The 23,093-nt window shown below is 30.9% G+C and overlaps 1 protein-coding gene across 5 annotated transcripts in view; it reads right to left on the bottom strand.

The window, feature by feature from the left end:
* The window catches only part of M7bp (Myosin-7a binding protein), a 114,264-nt gene that overhangs the window by 56,207 nt on the left and 34,964 nt on the right, over positions 1–23,093 (bottom strand). The window lies entirely within an intron of this gene.

Here is a 23,093-nt window from a genome sequence, read left to right as displayed (position 1 = left end):
AGATTCGAGATCAAAATTATCATAATAGCTCACTTTAAATTATTTTACAAAAAACAAGAGATTTTCATTCGTTTTAAAAAAAAAAATATAATTATTTATTATATATTAAATTAAACCAATTATTTAAAATAACTAAACACCGGTCAGAATCATGGATATATTTTATTAAAGTTCTGTTTAAAAACATTATATATATATATATAGATATATAGATATATATAGATATATATATATATATATATATATTAAAGGAAACGTATATTGATTAAATGATACCAATGTATGTAGTTGAGAGTGTTATTTCATTTGAGGAAGAGTCCGAACATTTGCTTGGCTTATCTCAATTAACCCAGAAATCAGACTTTAAGAAATAACATAATCATTTATTGAAAAGCTTTAAGGATATTCTAAAAACGCATTAACCTTCCAGTAAAAAAATTTATTTACATGAATCATAAAAAATGCAAGCAGCATTCGTTAATTTTCGTTCAGGATGTATAAATCTAATTAGAATTAATTAACATACCCAAGTACTTTAATTTGTATAAAAACTCTTTTTCGGGTACCTTCATTTCGAGCCAGTGTTAACTTAAAATATAACTTTTTGTATAAAACAACGATTTAAGCATAGTATCTTTAAAGTTAAATGTGTATTGCACTTAGAACGCGAAACGTCTGGGTATTGCTATAATATAAATCAAAATGAAAATATAGTCTATTCAAGTAGGCTTTTACAAGCACTTTTGAATCGTCATTTAACAAAATATATTAAGTGAAGCTACCACCGCTTCGGAATGTCGATTCTACCGAGAAGAACTGGTAAGAAACTCAGTAGTTACTCTTTTTCAAAATCTAAAAACAACGTCATGTTAGTTAAATACAATTATATATGTATGTTATATATCCTGCCTGGAAGTCAACAAGCATTAACTCCACGCATTTTTATCATCTATATAATCTTGTATCGAGTAAAATGGCTTGGTTACCAATGTATTTTTTACAAATGATTTGAATTTATGAAACGGCCAAGTTAAAAATGTCTATGTGTATCTGTGTCCCTTTATTCGCTTACTTAGTTACGGACTTCGATGCGGTTTTTACGTGTTTAAATATTTCCTTCGGGTCAAAGTCGAAAAAAAAAGTTAAAAATCTATATTCAATATATTATAAGTGTTACACCTGCTTATTATAATAAATAATAAGTAAATATTGGACAACAACACAAGCATTACTCTGATCCCAATGTGTTATGGAAATCAGAAGTAACAACGGTAACACAAACACCCAGACCCAAGAAAACATAGAAAGCTAATAAACTTTTTCTACATCGACTCGGCCGGGAATCGAACCCGGGACCCGGGATCTTATCAAATCAAATGTATTTTATTCAAGTAAACTTCAAAATGAAGCGTTTTCGAATCGTCAATATTTTAAAACTACCGCCGTTTCGGAAAGCAGCCTCCAGCGAGAAGAAGTTGCTCTTTTCAAATAAACTGATTTACATTGCTGTTATTCACACTTAGTGTTCAATCAGTCCTCTGATGGAACCCGAGCCTAAATCCAGGCTTTTTTTATTATTTACACTTAGTGTTCAATCCGTTTTTTTTCTAAAATGTGTTATTTTAATGAATAATAAGATTTATTGATTAATTGAATTTTAATAAACCTTGTAAATTTATTATATTATGCGGTATCTAATTATATTATGCGTATACCATTGCCCAAAAACGTTCTCTGCATGCAAACGTAAAGTAGGGATTACAAGTTAGAAAAGCTTACGCTGAGTAATTCATAAGATATTTTTATTGGTCTTAAAAAGGCTATAAAAAGTAGTAATAGTGTGGCAGACTATTTATTTATACTTGTTTTTAAAAAACTTTTATTCAATAATTGACAATATTGTTACTTGTATTTAATTTGAATTTGTATTTATTCTGTACATTCTTTATAGGCATTTGAATATGTTCATATATTAAAAGTTATAGTGCCGTAAGTCGTACAATTTACAATTACCTTCTGAACGGAAATGCAAATATAATTGCCATATCATTATGCGAAGAATAAACTAAGCATTGTTTTAAAATTATTTGACTGAAAAAACTAACTTATTTCCTTCATACCATCATGTACATTCAGCGTCATATATAAAGTAACTTTTATGATTACTAAAAATATAGAACAATAATATTCATACAACCAAAGTCGTCGAAATATTTAAAACAACAATTTTGACCAAATATATCGGACAGACTATCGTGAAATATATGAATTCAAATCCTCATTAAAATGCTGACAAGAAAAGCGCCAGTTCTTAGCATCCAAATTATCCAAAACTATGGAACAGACCATGAAAATAAACCTAATTACAATACATTTTTTATGACTTATTGTAATATTTTTGACAGCAGACTTGGCTGTTGTCACACTGGTTCATTCACTTTTCAAATTGGTCTACAATATTAAGCACGAAACATTATAACGAAATATTAAATATAAACACAAATTAGGCATGTGAGTACTGCTTAAATTTTTATTCAGTAGTATTTTCTCTAATTTAAATCCTTAATCTTCGGTTAAGATTTGAATATATTCTTACCACTGACCATAATTAATAGCAAATCAAAGCAAAAAATTATAATCAAAATTTAAAATTCGCACAGAAACCAAAAAGTCGTAAGTGTAAAAACACGGAAGGTATGTAGGTATGTACATTCTATATTGCAATTTACCTTCAAATATATTGCATGCCCTTACGTTAACATAGTATATAATAAGTTTTTTCCATTCGGAAATTACCAATGGTTGGGTAACTAGTAGCTGCAGCGAATGTAATGTTGGCAAACGCCTTGCACAACCTATGCGTTAAGATCAGACTCTACTATTGGAACTCTCTCGATTTATTATTTTCGAGTTCACAAACATTCACTTGAGTTCGTTCATTCATACGAGTCATATTTATTTTTTTATTTACATTTATTTTTGGAATATGATTATAGATATATTTCTATGTCATATTAAGCTTAACATAATGTTATTATTTTTTATATATATTTACCGAATATACGGACCGTTATCTCAAACAAACAATAATTATTACTGTTTAGTCAAGTTGTTCTTGATTTTCTCAATTGTTCGTTGATGATTATTGGTAATGATATCCGATTTCGGACACGGCGCGGCGGTCAATATCAAAGGAGATCAGGCAACTACGCAGGACATAATACAGTGCACGAGTGCGCACTCTGTTCCCTCACTCTTATAATCCGATGGGATGGCAAATCCGACACGACCGGAAAGAATTTACGTGACCAATCGTTTTACGTGCTATCCGAGGCACAGAGTTTACACACTTTCAAATTCGAGACAGCGGGCTGTTACTGAGAATTTTTCGGCAGAAAAAGTCAATAACTTTATGTCGGTCCGGTCGTATGTTTGAACGCAGAACCAGTGGAATCTGCGGCCTAATATTTAATCACTAAGATGAGACAGTAGCTAAAATTATTAGGGTAGGTATAGTATAGTTTTGTAACATGTATTAACACACATGTTAATACATGCATACAAAATTATATCAAATATATTGTTTGTCATAAAATAAAGACCTGATTTGTATTAAGGCTGTCATTCTCATGTAACAGTAATTTCATTTTCAAAGGTAAAATATATTTAGTATGAAATTCAATCAGGTATGCCAAATTGATTGAGAGTTGAATATAAAGTAACAGCCTGGAGATGTCATTGGGCTATGGCCACCTCTTTTTTAAAGAAGGCTAGGATCTTATCCGAACACCCACAGCTGGTGCTGTAAGTTAATATTGTATCTACTGTTCTTCTTTAATTTGTGTGCATTTATCGTTAAAAATATTCGTTTCAGTATTCCTACACTTACACTAAAATTATATGCCATCTCCATTCCTTTATCGGACTACTAGACGCAGGCAAAAGTTTCATCCATACGTTGTTGACATACCCAAAAATAACGAACTAAAGGATTTGACAGCTCGTTTTTAGTGAGAGTCGCCAAGATTTGGAACGACCTGCCTGGGTCTATTTTTTCGGATAAGTTGAACTCTGGAGCCTTTAAGAGTAGAGTGAACAGGTTTCTTTTGGATGGGCGTGTACCACCTTCATCTTCGTCTACACTTTCCATCAGGTGAGATGGAAGACGAACGCCTATTCCATTATAACTACATAAAAAAAAAATGAAAAAAAAATATATGTATTTTTAATTTTTTTTGTTAAAATTAATTATCACGCTGCCGCTTGCGGTTCCACAGAATTTTTTTGTTGACATTAATCTTTGACCTTCCTTGAGAAACCCATCAATTTTAAAAATAGTCAAAATCGCTTCGCATTCGTTGAAACTATCGCCTTCTTTTAAAGTTGGGTTAAAATGACCATTAGTTCGAATATCATAAGGGCGAAATAATAAAATCAGAAACATTATATAATTACCTACTTTGCAAAACAATACACAATACGGACAGTAATAAATATTATAACGCGATAATAATTTCCGCTCAAGCACTGACAATGACATAGTTATTTCACCTCGCCCTTAGACACAATCGTCCGTCTGTGCGTGCCAGGCATCAGTATTGCTATAAAGCAGATTAGAACGACATTAGTGCGCTAGGTTATATAGCAACAGTTACTTGATTTTTAACATTATTTATTTTATATAAATAATTTTACTATTTCAAATATCGAATTACCATTTGACACATATCTATACTATCTGATTTGATTGGTGGAAATGATACATAGATAATATAAATAACAAACATTGGCTTGCGAATCCATGATTTATAAATGTTATATCTGAATATTTATTTTATCCATTCAATTTAATATTCTTGATATATAAAATTTACTTCGTATGTTCGTCCTCAATGCTATCATAAGCCATTCATCCATTTGGTAAAGATGTGGCGAATTGTTTTGCATACGAAGACTCCTGGACCAAAATTGAGAATGTTCCATCAAGATTCTACATATGCGGAGCAGCGATCGGTAGCCACTTATCTTATATTAACTAACGAAGAACATACTGCTCTCCCTAATTCCTAAATAGCACAAAGTTAAAATCATATAGAAAATCAAAATACAATTTGTTCAAGTAGCGACATGAATATCAAATACTTATTCTTTGTATCAATACATACCCAGTACATATGTAGGTATGTATATAATGTAAATATCTCATGTACAGAAATCAACAAAAACGAATTCCACGTTTTTCATTATCTATATTTTTGTATTGCGCAATAAATCTTATATATAAGAAATAACAATATATGTATATATTAACAATAGCTTTAAATGTATAAATAGGTAGTTATAAGTATATTTGGAATTTAAGTATACTTTTTTTATCCCAGGAAGCATGCATTGACCTTGTGGAGTCGGCTCTGTGCCACTCATGACTCACCAGATATTCTACCAAAAAGCAATACTTATTAGCTTCCAAGGTTGGAGGCGCATTGGTGTATTATTCAATTATTTTAATTGATTTTAGTCGTTTTGTGAATTCTATTGAAATTATCTTTATGATTGTGAATATAAAGTTATATTGTCGCAAACGTTTGTATTATACTAATAGGTGATCAGTTCAGCGGCAGTGCACAGTCGCAGTTTGTTTTTAACGCTCATCCCTTATAATACCAATTCACTTGCGAGTTACTCGTGACTTTTAAGCAAATGGTACTACATTTAAGTCAGCATCGTATTGCTCTATCTTAATAATTCCAGCACAGTTGCAAAACAGTTCATATTGTTAATTCAATATGAAGTTAGGACTTTCGCTATAAGTAATAGTGAAAATGTAATTAAAATAAGAAAAATACATTTGAATATATTCCATTTCTACGGATAATTTAACATTATTTAGTAATCGACGACACCGGCATTCATATAAATATATGTATGTACATCATAAGTCAGGAAGAGATTGTCTCGGTGACGGCCTTGACCTCACAGCGATACAATGTTTCATATATATTATATTATATATACTAATATATTTTAGTAGTACTAAGTATGTGTACAAAATATCGGTCGATGGGTTGAGACAGTCTAAAATTAATATTATAAATACGAAAGGAACTCTGTCTGTTATCTCTTCACGCCTAAACCGAACCGATTTACATGAAATTTGGTATTGAGACCTGAGTCGCGGGGAAGTACAAAAGCTACTTCCTTTTAATTCATCCCTGGGGTTTTATATGAGAGGACGGTTTGTGTGCTATAGGTCTGAGTGACGGTTTGTGTGCTCTAGGTAGAGTTTTATAAATATTACGCGACTCAAAAAAATCACAATCAAACATCCACCAACTCACATTGGAGCAGCGTTGTTAAGTAAGCTCCAACCCATCTCTGCAAAAGGGAGAGGAGACTTTACTTATTTATGTAAAATGAAATAATATAATAAATCCCGATACGTAAAGTATTTTATTCAGTAGAGCTATTCTGTGAGAACAAATCAAACTCGAAGCTCACTGCAGAACACGATGGCGAAATGTCAGAAAGCGGTACGCGATACTAACTAGAATAATTATAATATTTAGTACCATATTTATTTTTATAATTTTGTATATACCTATTATAATAATATTTTGTCCTTGGTTTTACATACATTACATTAACAGCTTGTAATTTTTTCCACTGCTGGGCTAAGGACTCCTCTCCCTTTGAGCAGAAGGTTTGAAGCATGTTCCACCACGCTACTCCAATGCGGGATGGTGGAATACACATGTGGCAGAATTTCGTTGAAATTAGACACAGGCAGGTTTCCTCGCGATGTTTTCTTTCACCGCCGAGCACGAGATGAATTATAAACACAAATTAAGCACATGAAAATTCAGTGGAGGTCGCCTGGGTTTAAACCCGAAATCATCGGTTAAGATGCAAGCGTTCTAATTTTTTCAACTCAGAGAAGGGTTTAAATGTATTATACATTCATATTAAAGTAGAGAAAAGTCGAGACTTTATATTTTCCATTGCCGCAAATAAATAAGAATATATCTTCAACTGTTTGAACGTGGTAAAATCAATCACTAAACAACGGACTTTCGTAAGGTTTAAACCAATGAAACAACTGAAATCTTATACATCAATAGCGTAAGCCAATATTCGTCCCAGCGATTAAAATGAAAAACGTAAACAAAATTACAGTAAATTGTTATCGACCGACTCCAGTTCTAACTTAACTAATGTATACAAATAAATAAAATGAAATAAAGTTTCATCATTTTGGCGCCAAATGTAGACGAGTGACTTGCAGTTTACAATGAAATGAAATCAAAATGAAACCTGTCATAGGTTTCGAAATTCCTAAAAAATATTTTGAATAAACGCAAAGTTTCGCGGGCGGCCCACTAGTATAATGATGAATGTTGAAGATGTCATGGAAATGTTGTCTGGGAGCTTTCGTTATCTTCAGACTCTTGGTCTATGCGTGCGAAGTACGGACGGGTGACGAGTATAAAATAAATGATCATTAAATATCATTACACGTGTCGGCAGTTAACGTTGGCTCGTGCATCCCGGCAATTAACATCGAAACAATAAACCCTATGTTCGTTTGTCGGATCAAAAGTTACCGCGAGTTTGATCTAAACGAGAATTGTATTTATTATCAAGCTCTGTCATGGTTCTTTATTCAAATAATTATCGTACATAACATGAAATCCATTCGCATGATCTGAAAAAATGTCTAGATATAAAATAACTAGAATTATTCCTGAGTTACGATTAAACTTAGTTTCTGAGGTAGCCACGTAACCCACTACTGATTAATAGTAGGTATATCTTTTAATAGTTTTAATAAAAATTAAAAAAAAAAAAAAACGAAATTTAGTAATAATTAATACATTTAGAGTATTATTTTTTACTAATTTCTGTAGTCAATATAGAAGCTTAATATTTCATTATTACTATTCAAAATAACAACTAGCACCGATTTTGGAAACAAATGAAGCCCGGAGATGAACCTGCGGCCGTAACTAAGCGGGTTTTAATTTATTACTTTTTTTTTATGCATTAACACATAAATGTTATTTTATGATAATCAGATATTAAACAAATCTGATTACACGTTACGCAATGTATATGGTCTTGACATTGTAATACATAATTTTGCTACTCCGGCGTCGCACATTTCAGATACTCGTCGTATAACTAAGTTATAAATTCGCGGCATCATTGATTTAGAGGTTATGTTATATATTCATTAATTCAAAGGTTAGATCAAAATACCCAAATTAAATGTCATTGAATTTTATAAAAAATTTTAAGTACATTAGTGGGTTTATTGCCTCACCTCGTACATTGGATTGTAATTGTGTGAGAAAAAAGAGAACACTTATGTTTGGGCATTAATATGTTGGTTGTAATATGTGTCCTGTATTGGTTTGCAAGTTAAAATATGTTATGAGGTAACTGACATCCCATATCAGCAATAAGAACTCTCGTACGTCTGTTGTCAATATAACATACACTTTAGTTATGTTAAAGTGCAATAAAAAGTACTATTTTGTTTTTAAATTTCGAAGACAGCGATTCAAAGCGATGGAGAGTTTTGTACTTTCAAAACATCGTTTCTTTTGTGTAATATTTTTAACTCCGACGTGTAATTCGATACACATTGGGTTTCGCTACATCGTTAAAGCAATTTTCATTTAATTATACTATTGTTAAAGTTGTGTTATTTATGAATTATATTACATTATTTACAAAAACGTTTTTCAAAATGACGAGACCTCTGATAATATCAGAGACTGTTTTTTACTTGGTATAATTTTTATTATTTTATCGTTTTTAGGGTTCCGTACCCAAAAGGTAAAACGAACCCTATTAATAAGACTCCGCTGTTCCTCCGTCCGTCCGTCTATCTGTCTGTCAACTGGCTGTATCTCATAAACCGTGATATTTGGTCACTTGAAATTTACACAAGTGATGTATTTATGTTGCCGCTATAACAACAAATACTAAATATTTAAGGGGGCTCCCATACAACAGACATGATTTTTTTCGCCGTTTTTATAAATTAGTTTTTATAGTAGGGAACTCTTCGTGCGCGAGTCCTACTGGCATTTGGCCGGTTTTTATTAACTCATTGTATGCAATATCTGCAATGCTGCAATATTTTAATTGATTTTTGTCTAAATTCCTTGATGAGTTAGACTTGATAGTTTAAATAAAGATCATGATTTAAATGATAAAAGTGGTGTATCAAAAATTTAAATGTACCGTTACTTAAAAGTGTATCATAAATCGTGCATGCAATATTTTACTTATATTTTGAAAGGACGAAGTTTTAAGATTCTAAATCACTATATAACACTTTATTCAAGGACACTTTCAAACACTCTCATAAGTTTATAACAAATAATAGAAAATAGTAATCTTGTATAAATAATTCATAGTAACTAAGAGAAAGCAAAAGAAAAAACTTAAAAAATAAAAGATTCTATCACTTTAATAGACGCACTTAACAATTTTCGCAAAAATGATATGCCGTCGATTTGTAACGAAGATTTATATTATTATAGTGAAGCAAGAAGATTTATTACAAGTAAACCGATTACATCGAAGCATGTAGGCGGCTGTAACAGTATCACAATAAAAAAAATGACTAAATTAATAATGACACACATCGCTCAAGGATTAAAACATAGACGAGGAATAAATGATTTCTACAATTTTATACTGAGTACGAAGAAAATATGTGACTAATTATAATTTATTTGTACAGATAATTAAGTATTTGTAAAACAAAAGAAATACTCTTTTGTTTAAAACAAATTAAATAAAGTAACGAAGTTGTTCGCAATCATGTTTATGCAAAAATATCACAACTCAGTGATATTTCTGTTTATCGCTGACTTTTCTAGCAACTTACTTTCCTTATGTAGGTTTTAGCTTGCCCAATAACTTGCCCAATCGCAATGCGGCATTAACCGGGATTGGGACAGTGGCACCAGCAGCACCACCGCAAGGTCGACGAGAACTTTTTCCACATAGACGCTTGTTTATTGACAAATGTATGCTTTATGAAATTTAGAAAAAATATTAACGAGCAACGTGCGGACAACGATTCACGTTTGGATGTCGTCGTCTTCAACTTCGGTTGCTTCGTTGGTCTAGTGGCTTATGAAGTTCAAGATTCCGTGGTCGGGTTTATTTAACAAATGTTTTTTTTTTTGTTAAAAAATACTCAGGAGCCCGGAGTCTGAATGTTGACAATCTCGTGTCTGTCAAAATCAGATTACACTATATTTATAGAATATATTTCATTAATATTTAATTAATAATGAATAATCATTAATAATTATGTATATTTAATTAATAATGAATAATAATTAATAATTATGTGGGTTTATTTTTGGTTAAATCGACATTCGAAATCGGCGTTAATTTTTCTGTATATATTTATACATACTTTTTAAACTACCGTATCATAAAAAAGTAAATAATAATAATATATAAACGAAATTTAAATAAAAAGCATTGTATGTATAATTCTTAATTCCGGTATATTTTGGCCGTGGATATTTAATTTGTTATGAAGAAATCATTTAAAATTCATTTATACATATATTTAGTAAATATTAAAATAAACGGAAACATAAAATTATAAAAGAGTTTTGACCGGAGTTAAATGCAGTGCGCCGTATTATGCATGACTCAAACTTTTTTTCGTTTAAAAAAAAAAAAAACGATTAAATAAATAATTCGATACATTCCCATCACTATTCACGCAGTCGCATTGGTTCCTGACGATTCTCATTATTAGTTTAAACTTCCACGAATCAACAACAACTGATTACATTTTCAACCCAATCGGACGAATGGTTTGTATTGTAGTTAAAAGTCGTGTTTTCCGAAAGAATAAGTAGCCTTTAAATAAACAAGACAATACGTGTTAAAATAAAAACACTACGAGGATTTAATTAAATGAATATTTATATATGATATTAATAAGTATTAATCATTAATAAAAATGACTACTACACAAAACATGACACACTGGAGCTAGGTGATAAATGAATCAGCCCTCCTGCCACCAGTGGAGGCAATGAGATGGGGTGTCGTATGTTTTAAATGTATTACTCCACAGTCAAAATAATTCAACAGCAAACGAATAAAACAAAATCGAAAACAATGTATCGCTGATAGTCAGTTGTGTTGTCTTTTTATTTTATGACCGGAAGAGGTCTCGCCTCAAATTAATTAACTTCAAATATTTATCAAGCATTAAACGGGTTATCTTGTGAGAACAAAACGTATAATATTTTCACAAACATCATTAAATTTCAAATACGCTTGTATCTATGAAGACTAAAATTGTGTAACAATAGATGTTCAAATATATAACAATTTACTGGAGTCATCAAAGCGTTAACTAAGAGATTAATTGTTATGTTTATTGTTTCATAACTATTATAAAAAATAAATAAATAATTAATTAATAATTGCTGCTATGGTGTGAATGATTAAATATTAATAAATATCTTAACAAATAATAACAGTAAATAAATCATAATAAATAAATCATAACAGAAATGTCAAATATTACAAGGTTCGTTAGATTCTTATTGTTAATTATTTTAATTTTTATTTATTTATTTATTTATTCTTTATTGCACCCAAACTTAAAACTAAAAATTACAATATTGTAACACAAAGTTGCATGAGGTGCAACAGGCGGCCTTATCGCTCAGCAGCGATCTATTCCAGGCAACCTTTGGGCAGAGGATCATAATATTTACATACATGGGAAGGGTACAGTAATTTAAGTCATAATAAAATAAATACATAATATAATAGTACACAATACACAGATAACAATAAATATATATAATATAAATATATACTATAATAAATATTTACATAAATAAATATATAAAATATATATAATAAAAAAAGGAGATATAACAGAACAAAAAATTAACAACGACAACAACTGCTTAATGCGACAAGTAAAAGTCCTTAACCATACTTTTAAAAACGGCTAACGACTGTGCGCGTCTTATAGCTAATAATATTTAATATTTATTGGGCTGTTCATTTCTATACTTACTTTATATTCACAATGTACAGGCTTATATGAATGTAAATCCAAATCATTTGTTAAAAAGACATTAATAAATATGGCTTATTATTCAAAACTAGATCTATATATGAGATGATGAAAAAGCGTGGAGCTACTACTTTTTGACTCTTAGGCATGGTATAAATTTAAACATATAGTATTTAACTGACATAATATTGTATCAAATGTTAGGAAAAGGTGATTCCCTTGCCAGTTGTTTTCGGTACAAACTACATTCCGAACCGGTAGCAGCTTAACGTTTTGGACAATTCTGTAAAATGACCATTCAAGTGCTTGTAAAAGTCTACTTGAATAAATAATATTTTCATTTATAGAATATACATAGATAGGTTACAACGGAGATTAAATTTATTCACTCTGCCTGACGAATTCTGACTAATATTTCTACTATTTTACGTTCTATTATTTATTAAATTTTTGAAGGAATACTAATAACAGACATGCTTAGGTATGAATATTATTACTATTTAAATCTTAAATCGTTGTTGTTTATACGATAATAATTGATCGATCATAAATGTCTTAACTTCTGACCTGGCATAATTACTAAAGCAGATAAATCGATGGATACTAAACACAATTTCGAATTGGTAATTGAAAACTAATACTGTCAAGCAGTAGTTAACAATGGATAAACTACAGTTAAGACGTACAAATGCCAAGGTCATTCTTTATTTCCTACTCTAAACCGGAAGATGATTTGAGTGCGGATGCTTCTATTAGAAACAGTAATTAGCTTAAGCACTTATCTATCCGATATAAACGGCTTACTTATACACTTTTAATTAAAAACTGATTTTCTCTTTCTGTCTTCATTTATATGACATTAGAAAGAAAGAGACGACAGCATTGTTAAACTAACCAACCCCTAAACGATATCTATAAGTTAAATCCGTTATAGATTAAATCAGAGTGACATTTTTAATGATAATTTCTGTTATTTTCGAGAATTTTCTGACAGAAACGAGTTGAATGCTTATTCTTATCCTTTACTTTTTTTGCATTTAAAAAAGTTTTAAGGAAGCGTTTTTTCTTTAGCTCGCGTATTTTATACTTTTTATTGTATATTTAAGTTTTATTGAATGCTCGATCCTTGTGTTGATATTGATATTTATATTTAATTATATTGATATTCTTATCACGTTGACACTACACATTGTACCTAAGTCACTTTAATCCACAATAAATTATTATAAAGTCCCGTTTCATCAAATATTGTAGTAGCTTTATAGAAAACTTTATTTATATTATTACCATCAGTTACATTTTTAAATATAATTCAAAATTGTATTTTGTGTAACGGTGAAGTCGTACATTGGTCAATATTTTTTAAAAAAAGAATAATGCTCTCGAATTTTACCAAGGAAATGTACCATTATTATAGAGATACAAATGCGTTAATTTATATTTACAAATAAATAAAATTCGAATTCCTAACAATTTTTATAAATTTACAACGACAGAAGAAAAAAGTCATTAAATTGTTTCGTCTTTGCCTATTTACCTATATATATAGATAATAAATATAGATGCAATTAAAATTTACAATAAAACAAGATAACATTATATATCATACGAATTGAATAATACGAAACGTGATTCGGTTCGCGAAATAAATGTCAAATAAAACAAGCAATGATTTTATTTAATTTACTATAATTTATTTATTGTAATATGTAGGTATATAATTAGTTTCGTTTTAGACGTTAATAAACCTTTACTATGCTTAGAGATATATGATAATGTTTGAAAAAGGATCATCACCATCATCATCATTATCATAATCGGATTAGTGACAAAAATTTGATGATGAAAGGTAATTAAGTCATTACAAAATACACTTGAATCTGTTATCAAATCACCGACACTAGTAGAAGAGTAGATATAAATGTTATGTTAGTTGTAATTATAGGATGATTTTAAATTTACAATCTGTCTATATATGTTACTGTCCTTACACAAAATCAGTGATACATTTTAGTATCGTCTGTGATAGATTTTTTTTTTCTTTTTTTTTTTTTTTGGACATGCTTTCGGCACTATTTGTGTGCATCTATTACAGTTAGTAGCTTAGCCTAGTACATATATAAGTTTCAGTCCGCTTATTTTATAATAATCACAAAAAAAAAATGCTACACAACAACAACGATTTTTCATGTTTATATAAAAACGCTATATTTGGTATATATGTTTTTAAATATTTAGAAAAGAAGATGCAATCCCTTAAAACAAATTTATTTTACCCGTACATAATCCTTATATTTAAACAGTCGATAAATCACATCACTATTATAACACCGTCATTGTAATCACTCATCATCCATGTCAAACCACATCGATGTAACACTAGTCGATTGCTCCCTGGACTGTTCCTCGGTTATAATCTTCAAAACAACAACCTCCATCATACAAAGCGCGAAGAACACGACGAAAATTGCAAAATTCGATCCCTGGTGGTGGAATTGAAAGGAGCTCGGTGTCGGTCCCGGGGGCGGCCATGCCGCGATACTAAATGTTACTATATTCGATATGGAAAGCGCCATTATCGATTTTTATATCGATATAAATAACATCCTTATTTCGTGGCGTTTCCTTTATTACATTTTTAAATTTCGATTGCTATAATAGTTTCCGTGATTCGGAATTCCTAATCGTAATTCGTTTGTTCTTGTTCACGTACGTGCGGATGTTCGGCGTGTCGCTAGAGCAATGTTTTTCGTTCGCGACTCGCGCGCAATGCGCACCGGTGCAGCTCCGACGCTGTTGTAACGCACTCTTATGAAATATGAATCGTTTTAGTTAGATCCACCGTTGAGAAACGTTGAAATACGGGTGAATGCAACTGTTTTGCGGTCAAGGCTGAGCGTGAGTAGTGGGCGACGACCTTTGTGCGCTTTACGTTATAATTTTTAACCCTTAACACACGATCTTCAGTGTAAATATTGTTATAGTGCATGACTTATTTGTGTCAAAGGTACCGATATATACTGCCTAATAAAATATTATATTAAATATAAACACATCTAATTGTTTATAGCGTATCCTATAAGTTATAGCTTTAGTAAGTACTAGGTAACTACATTAAATTGATATTTATGGTACTTTTTGCTGTTGTTGTTTTAATAATAAGTTAATACTAATAAAATCTTTTACTTTGCGGAAATTTGACAACAATATTTGGTACCTATAATAGACTGTATTAACAATAGAGTGTGTGCAAAATATTATAAGGAAATTGTAAGTGCTATCTTAAACGGTGGTTAACCACGAAAATTAACATTAAAATCTATCTATAAGTACACCTCCCCACCTCAACACCTCGCGCTCTATAGTAAACGAAAACATCGCGATAAAATCTGCATGTATTGGATGAAATTCTGCCACGCTCCTCCATTTTGAATTTTGAGAATTTTAAGAGTATAATTAAGATAAGATATAATTAGTTAAGTGGGATCAAAAATTAAATTATAAAATATGTAGATATATTGATCTGAAACTGTTTTTATTGCAGTTTTTATTGCTATTAGCAAATCGCATGGAATACGTATGTAATTCTAAGGTTTGTTGACATTTACTCCTTTGATTGGAATCGGCTATACGTGGAATAAGCACCCAACTTCGTTACAGCAGAAGGCCTTAACAGGACACGTATACAGAATGTTACTTTTCTTACAGTAAGTAAAGTAAATAACTTACTATAAGTAAACAAACGGTGCCGCTTTTTTCTAAAATCGATAATCACGCCTGACTAATGTTAACTTCTAAATCCGCAGCAATTCACTTCGCCTCCGGTTTCGTTGATTTCCGTTAGAAAAACTGTACAATGATCAATTCAATTATAATCAAAACATTCAAGATTTTTTTTACAGCGAGACAATGTTTAAACGCATTCGCAATGGACCAATAGCTTTGCAAATTCGATGTTCTGCTCTCATTTTTTATTTATGACATCGGTTAGTATAACAAGCGCTTAACGCGGTATCCGCAGTAATTGAAATTTATGGATGAGCCGAGATGGCCCAGTGGTTAGAACGCGTGCATCTTAACCGATGATTTCGGGTTCAAACCCAGGCAAGCACCACTGAATTTTCATGTGCTTAATTTGTGTTTATAATTCATCTCGTGCTCGGCGGTGAAGGAAAACATCGTGAGGAAACCTGCATGTGTCTAATTTCAACGAAATTCTGCCACATGTGTATTCCACCAACCCGCATTGGAGCAGCGTGGTGGAATATGCTCCATACCTTCTCCTCAACGGGAGAGGAGGCCTTAGCCCAGCAGTGGGAAATTTACAGGCTGATTATGTTATGTTTATGGTTGTTATGGGACGACTTTTGACAGCGGCATTGTAGAGACTATTTCCTCAATGTTGACAAATATTGATCGTTATATTTATTTCATGTCTAAATTGCTAGTTTGTGTTGATCTTTTTATTAAATCTGAATAGTCGCTATATAAAAACATATGTTTATTTTTATATCTCGTTCTCTTTGCTTTAATCTAGATAGATTTCGAATAGCTATTCTAACAATTATTGTTTATTAAGTGTTCTACGCTCTATTTTTTTAAAATTATTATTCCTGTTTGCCCGCGAAAAAGTATGTTGGTGTCAAATAAAATTGGTGTAATTTTTTTTAATAAATTGATTTTGTTTGACTCTGGCGCAAAATATTCTGCCAATGTCACGTATAAATTAAAAGACACATATACCTATTACATAGTGTGTATTTAGTTAAACTGGTTTCAAGGTTTAAGAAATGTTGTAATTTCGCGAAGTTGATCAATTTTAACTAAATCTCATGAGGTTGGTTAATGTTTAAAAACTGTTGATTTTCGTTTAACTTTAAAAATATATTTACTAACATCATATAATAACTTTGTTTATCTTCTAATGTAAATGAGTATCATTTACATAATGTTTTCGAAAATAACAATGGAATAAAATATAATAATTGCATAGATACTCTTTGGATTGGGAATAACTTTTTGTATACTCATTGTATGTTAATAAACGTCATTTTTGACTATTTAAATACCTATTTAATAAAACGAAATTACCCAGTCATTTTATCAACGTTTGCGGAATTATTGCAGACTAAGCCTCAATACAAAAGCGAAAAAAAGTAAAAAAAATTAAAACGAAATTAAAATTTATTCAAGTTATGTACATTAACATCGCGTACAAGGACGCCCCGGAGCTATCGACTATGAGGCGAAGTTCTTCCGAAATAGATCTCTCAGTTGAGAAATTGTTGTTAGTTAATCCGAACTGTCCGGTACGAATAATGCTCGAATATATACGAAAGAAATGTCGGCTCGGTGTTTTCACACAATTCGACTTGTGTGATGAGAACGGTATTCTGAAAGGTCTTTTTGGCATGCCCACATATGTGTACGTAACGGATCAGTTTGAACACAAAAAAACATACTACGTTATTGTAATAAAGCAAGTAAGTATGATTGAGTACATATTTTTATTAAAAAGGCATTGAACTTAAATCTGTCTGATATTACGAGGAGACTTTAGTATACCAGTTCGTATGGACGGAATCAAGTCCATCTAAATACATATAATCCATCCATTTAAAAGAGTAACCTGACCATATCAACTTGCAAAACGCGCAGTGCATATTATAATGCACAAGAGTTTCCGCAATGACATGTGCACTCTTTATTACTTCACTATAATAATCTGATTGGATAGCAAATCCGCCGCGACTGAAAAGTGTTCGGACCTCGAGCAAGGGCTTTACTTGCTTTCCAATTCAAGTGTAAACACTCTCTCACTAAACCCTAAGTTGCTTCTGAAAAAATCTTGACAGATAAACGAAATATTTTTATATTTGTTCGATTCGGGATTTTATAAGAAGATTTCTGGATCTACAGTCTTATAAGTGAGCTAGACCAACGACGCAGTTTAACTTAAACTGATTAGGGACAACAAGTTTAAAATATAAAAGGGAATTTGATTTAAAAAAATATATATATCGACTTTTGTATGTGTTTATTCACCAAGAACCGGCTAGATCTGATTTGAACTGGTATAAATTTATCAGTGGAAAGAATTTAAAAAGAAGTATACACCTGTTCATCTAAATGTCACCTGCTCAACATTTATGCTGTTGCACAAAACAATTTAAATATCACTGTAGAAATACAACGGGCTTTTTAGCATATGGCATTATTTTACTTTGGTGCGTCTATTAATACATTTTTTATAAATATAAAGCTGACGAGTTTGTTCGTTTGTTCTAAGGTATGGATTTAGGGATGTTCTAATTCGATTTGGAAAAATTGTGTTGCTTTTGGATATCCCGTATTGACTTTAGAGTATTCGTTTAAATTATTTGCTCTTACGTTTGAAAATTTTATATACTCAGTGTAAACACAATCGCAATATGATTACCATAAGATCTTTATAGGTAATGTGAATACTAAGTGTATTTGAAGTTATCAGTCAAATTTAATAATGATTAAGTTATATCGACCTAGATGTTTCGTGCCTTATCAGTTATGCACTATTTGACCGATAAAATTATAAATTAGTGGACCTTAAAATATTGCGAGTTTTACACGCAATGCTTACCAATGTGAATTGTTTTTATGAATGCCATTCTACAAGTTTAAAGCAAGTTTTAAATATATACTAGTAACAAAAAAACCAATACAAATCTTCCTATATTTAAAAATAGTATTTGTTTATAAGTTTCTCAATAAATTATTATTCGTCAAATTATATATATCTCTTACTGTCATCAGTAATTTAACATTTGGAAGAAAAAGACAAAAATATTTTGTAATCACATAACCTCGATACGTTAAGTAATGGGAAACAATTTTTATATATTAAAATAAGTATATTCAGAGCCGAGATGGATGGAGATAAGAGATAAGATGGAGATACTGGGTTCACACATCGTAAGGGAAATCTCCATGTATTGGAGAAAATTGAAATTCTGCTACATGGACTACGTGGACACATGTCCATCAAACCGGATTACAGCTCAAACCAGAGAGCTAAATATGAAGCTATTCGAATTAGAAATAGAGTCCAGAAGACGGATATTTAAGGGAGACAGTCGGACATATTATGTTTATGAAACTTGTAGCTTGAAAAATAAGATTTATTGTTGTTATTTTAATTATTGATAAAGATTAAAGATTAAGTATTGAATGTAAATATAATTTTACATAACAAGTTATTATTGTTAAATTTTGTCAATTTATTTAATTATTATTATGTTAAGATTTAAGGTCAAGGTCAAGATTGAAGGTAATAATTTATAATTTAATTTTATATAATTTAATTTAATAATGTCTGTCTTATACAATTACGTTTCTTAATTATAATTAAAGAGTAAATATATAAAAGAATTTATTTATTAAGTTTATGCGTCATGGATCAATTGATATATAAAAAATATATATCAATGCATGGATCTTTAGTGGGGCGCCCTAGAAAGCACCTATTAAAACGTTTTTTTGGGAAATATAATATATAATTTCTCAATAAATTAGCTAACAAAACGCATAAATTTCTTGAGAAAGAGACTAGCGCGTTCAAACAAACAAACTGTCCAGTTTTATATACATATTAAATATTGAGAATGTCTAGTTTTAATTAAATTTAGAATAGGGGTAATAGGGGCGTTCACTAAGCTACTCGTATAAAACGAAAATATAATCGAGGTGTACTTTAAAGCAATTATTTTATTTAAAAATATCTTTGTTGAATTTATTTTATAAATCATCTCATTGCGACGTGCATGAGAATGACTGTACAAAGTTTCAGGTCAGCTTTAAAATATTGCCAGCATTTAGTACCTTTTTAGTACCATTTAGTACTACTGTTTAAATATTTAGTACTAATATTGAAAGCAATAGAAATTTAAAATGTCCAAATGTAGAATATCGGGAGGAAACCAGTGTGGAATAAAATTATTTCAAATACGTGTCCACCACGTAGGACAGCGTTGGAGTAATCTCCAAATCTTAAGCACATCAGCGAGTTATTTGCGGTCCGTAATTTAACTTATTATTCCACAGGAAAGTGACAAAAGATTATCCGTTCTGCCTCAAATTAATCACGAAAACAAAATCTACTTGGATCTGAAAACGAAATTGCAGAAATATTTAGCCGTGGGTGACATAACCCCCGTGCCCTCACCAACTGTTGAACCCACTCCACCTCCAGACAGAGTTAGCCCAGCAATGAGCAAAGCACCTGCAACTAAACAAAGTGTGAAGAAAAAGTAAAACATTGGTTAGGTACATGACAGATACTTAGAACGATCGTATAGATTTTATTTAGTTGGCATTTGATAAAACAGCAAAGTTTAAATGCGTATAATATGCTCAGTCTAAAAAAAATCATTACTGATTCGTTTGTTTTTATCGTCCACTCGTCTCTCTCAGACTGAAGAGACTATATCTATGTATGAATTGTTGTCATTTATCTTTGATTTAAAGTATGTTTTTTATCGTTAGCGTTTTTACAAACGGAATCGAAATGGAAAATGCTTCATTGTTGACAAATATTTTTTAATTGCTTTAAACTATATGATGTCATGATAAACAGATATTTCGTTTTAAATGTTTGTTTAAAATTATTATTCAGTTTGTTATTAAAATGAAAATAATTTCAGCAATAGCAATGTATGTTATATAAGTTATTGCTCTCTATATTGTAACAGGCACGTCTTGATAACACACGATTATTGTTTATTATATCATATGCTTATTTATGTTTTCGTTAATTTAATAATACTAATTGTATTATTAATTAGTCGTTAGTATTCATAATAAAATAATAATAATTTTAGAATCGTTTGAATAGTTTTAAAAGTTTTAAAAATAGTAATTAATCATACTAATTTAAATAAATAAAGCATAAATATAGATAATTTTTTTTTTGTTTTTCCTTATAAATGAAATATTTATAATAGGTATATTTTTAAATATTTATTACCTTTTCAAGTATATTCATTTACAGGTTTATGGTCTAAGTGAATTCTATTGTTTGTTTTTTTTCTTAAAGCATAATTAGCTTGTTTTGTTTCATTAGTAATCAAGAAAGATTTTCCAAGTTTACTACTAAAAAATATGAAAACTATTCTAGTCACATTTACCTAGGCTTCACAGACGTCTTGGTTGAGGTGCGCAACACGTGATTGGCATGTAAAGGAGGTTAGATCATAAATGTTAGACCACAGGACGCAATGCACGTGTCCCGGAAAGCGGATGTCCTGTGGACTGTGGGGGTATAATAACGTCGCCCATTGTCACGCGCTTAGTGATTATTGTTACCAAAACCAACAGATTAAATTATATAACAAACCTGCAAATGATCGCTTTGAGATTCACTTTTTTATTACATAGCAACTAAAAGGTTTTATTAGCGTCTTGCAATTGGATTTCTTAGAAATTGATAAATAGTAAGCAGTCATTTATAAGTTTTCGTAAGTATAATATTTAAGCATAATTATATAATTTGTATTGATCATCTTCATTTTGATTTGATCACCGGATTTTGAACTTTGGACTAGACTAATAACATTGGACGAAATATTTTAGAGGCATAAATTTTTTTTCTCTTTGGCGGTAGGGCTTTTACGCAAATCTCGCTATAATGTAGTTTAACATTGTTATCGATACACTATTGGGATACATATCCTACAGCTGTGAGCGGTAGTTGCTAAATGACCAGCACCGTCAAAGGTAGCCTATTTGCCTCTGCCTTTGTATTCCAACTTTCTGATATCTCGTCTGTAGAGATATGGAAACCACTTATTATGTTAACTTCTCCCCATTCTCTTTCTGATTATCCAATTAGACTTATTATATTATGATTATATGCGAGTATCAATAATAAATTATGACGGTACCCGATAGTCTTCGACGGGTAAAAAAAATTGGATAACATGCAGGTACACTTGCTGGTCGAGTTTAATCTTTCTCTTGGTCAAATAATATATTTGAATTACAGATGATAAAACAAAAGGCAAGAACGCGCGCATAATTAAAGTGAACCAACAAAAGTGAATACCAAATCAAAAGCGAATGGAAATTCGTGATAATGCGTTCCTTAACCCGTTTTGATAATACATAAAAACCTGTCCCTTTGAATATATTAATTACTAATGAATTAACCTAAAAACGCGTTACGCAATATTATTTTTTCAATTATGTACGAGAAAACGGTAAGCCTTACAAATTTTTATATCTTCTATACATACATATAATAAAATTGGGAGTGTCCGTTTGTAACATTAAAGTAACCGTTATTTACTAAATGCATATGTATACACGGTACATATACCAAAATAACTTTTTTTTTTCAATTTTTGTCTGCCTGTCGGTTTGTTCCGGCTAATCTGTGGGAAGGATGGACCGATTTTGACGGGACTTTCACAGGCAGATAGCTGATGTAATAAGGAATAATTTAAGCTACAGCAATATCTTTTTGTTTAGTTCAAATGCGCACGAAGTCGCGGGTACAGCTAGTTCTAAATATATTATAATGTTTTCTAGCGATGCTATCATGATGATCATTTTATTAAGAACAGACATACCGTAGAAAATTGAAAACGGGATTGTGTAATGGCAGAAAAAAAAAACGTAGCTCTTGGTGCGCAGTTGCTGTTACAACGGAACAATACGATCGACTTATACTTGGGCGCCGTCTGCAAAATCTACAGCGTAATTACAATGCACTGATGCCCGAAGCAGAATTTACGTACAGCGTGTGCAATCGCAATCGTGTTTAAACTATAAACAAATGTTTTTTTTTTTTTGTAATATAATTTAATGCTTTTTTTAAGGAATTATTTCTATAATATGCTATTATTTAGCCGATATGGGTTAGAACGCGTGCATCTTAACCGATGATTTCGGGTTCAAACCCAGGCAAGCACCACTGAATTTCATGTGCTTAATTTATGTTTAAAATTCTTCTCGTGCTCGGCGGTGTCTAATTTCA

This window comes from Vanessa tameamea, chromosome 2, assembly GCF_037043105.1.
Source record: "Vanessa tameamea isolate UH-Manoa-2023 chromosome 2, ilVanTame1 primary haplotype, whole genome shotgun sequence".
Lineage (NCBI taxonomy): Eukaryota > Metazoa > Arthropoda > Insecta > Lepidoptera > Nymphalidae > Vanessa > Vanessa tameamea.
The sequence above is the reverse complement of the archived record's forward strand: the minus strand, read 5'-3'. Positions and strand labels throughout refer to the sequence as shown.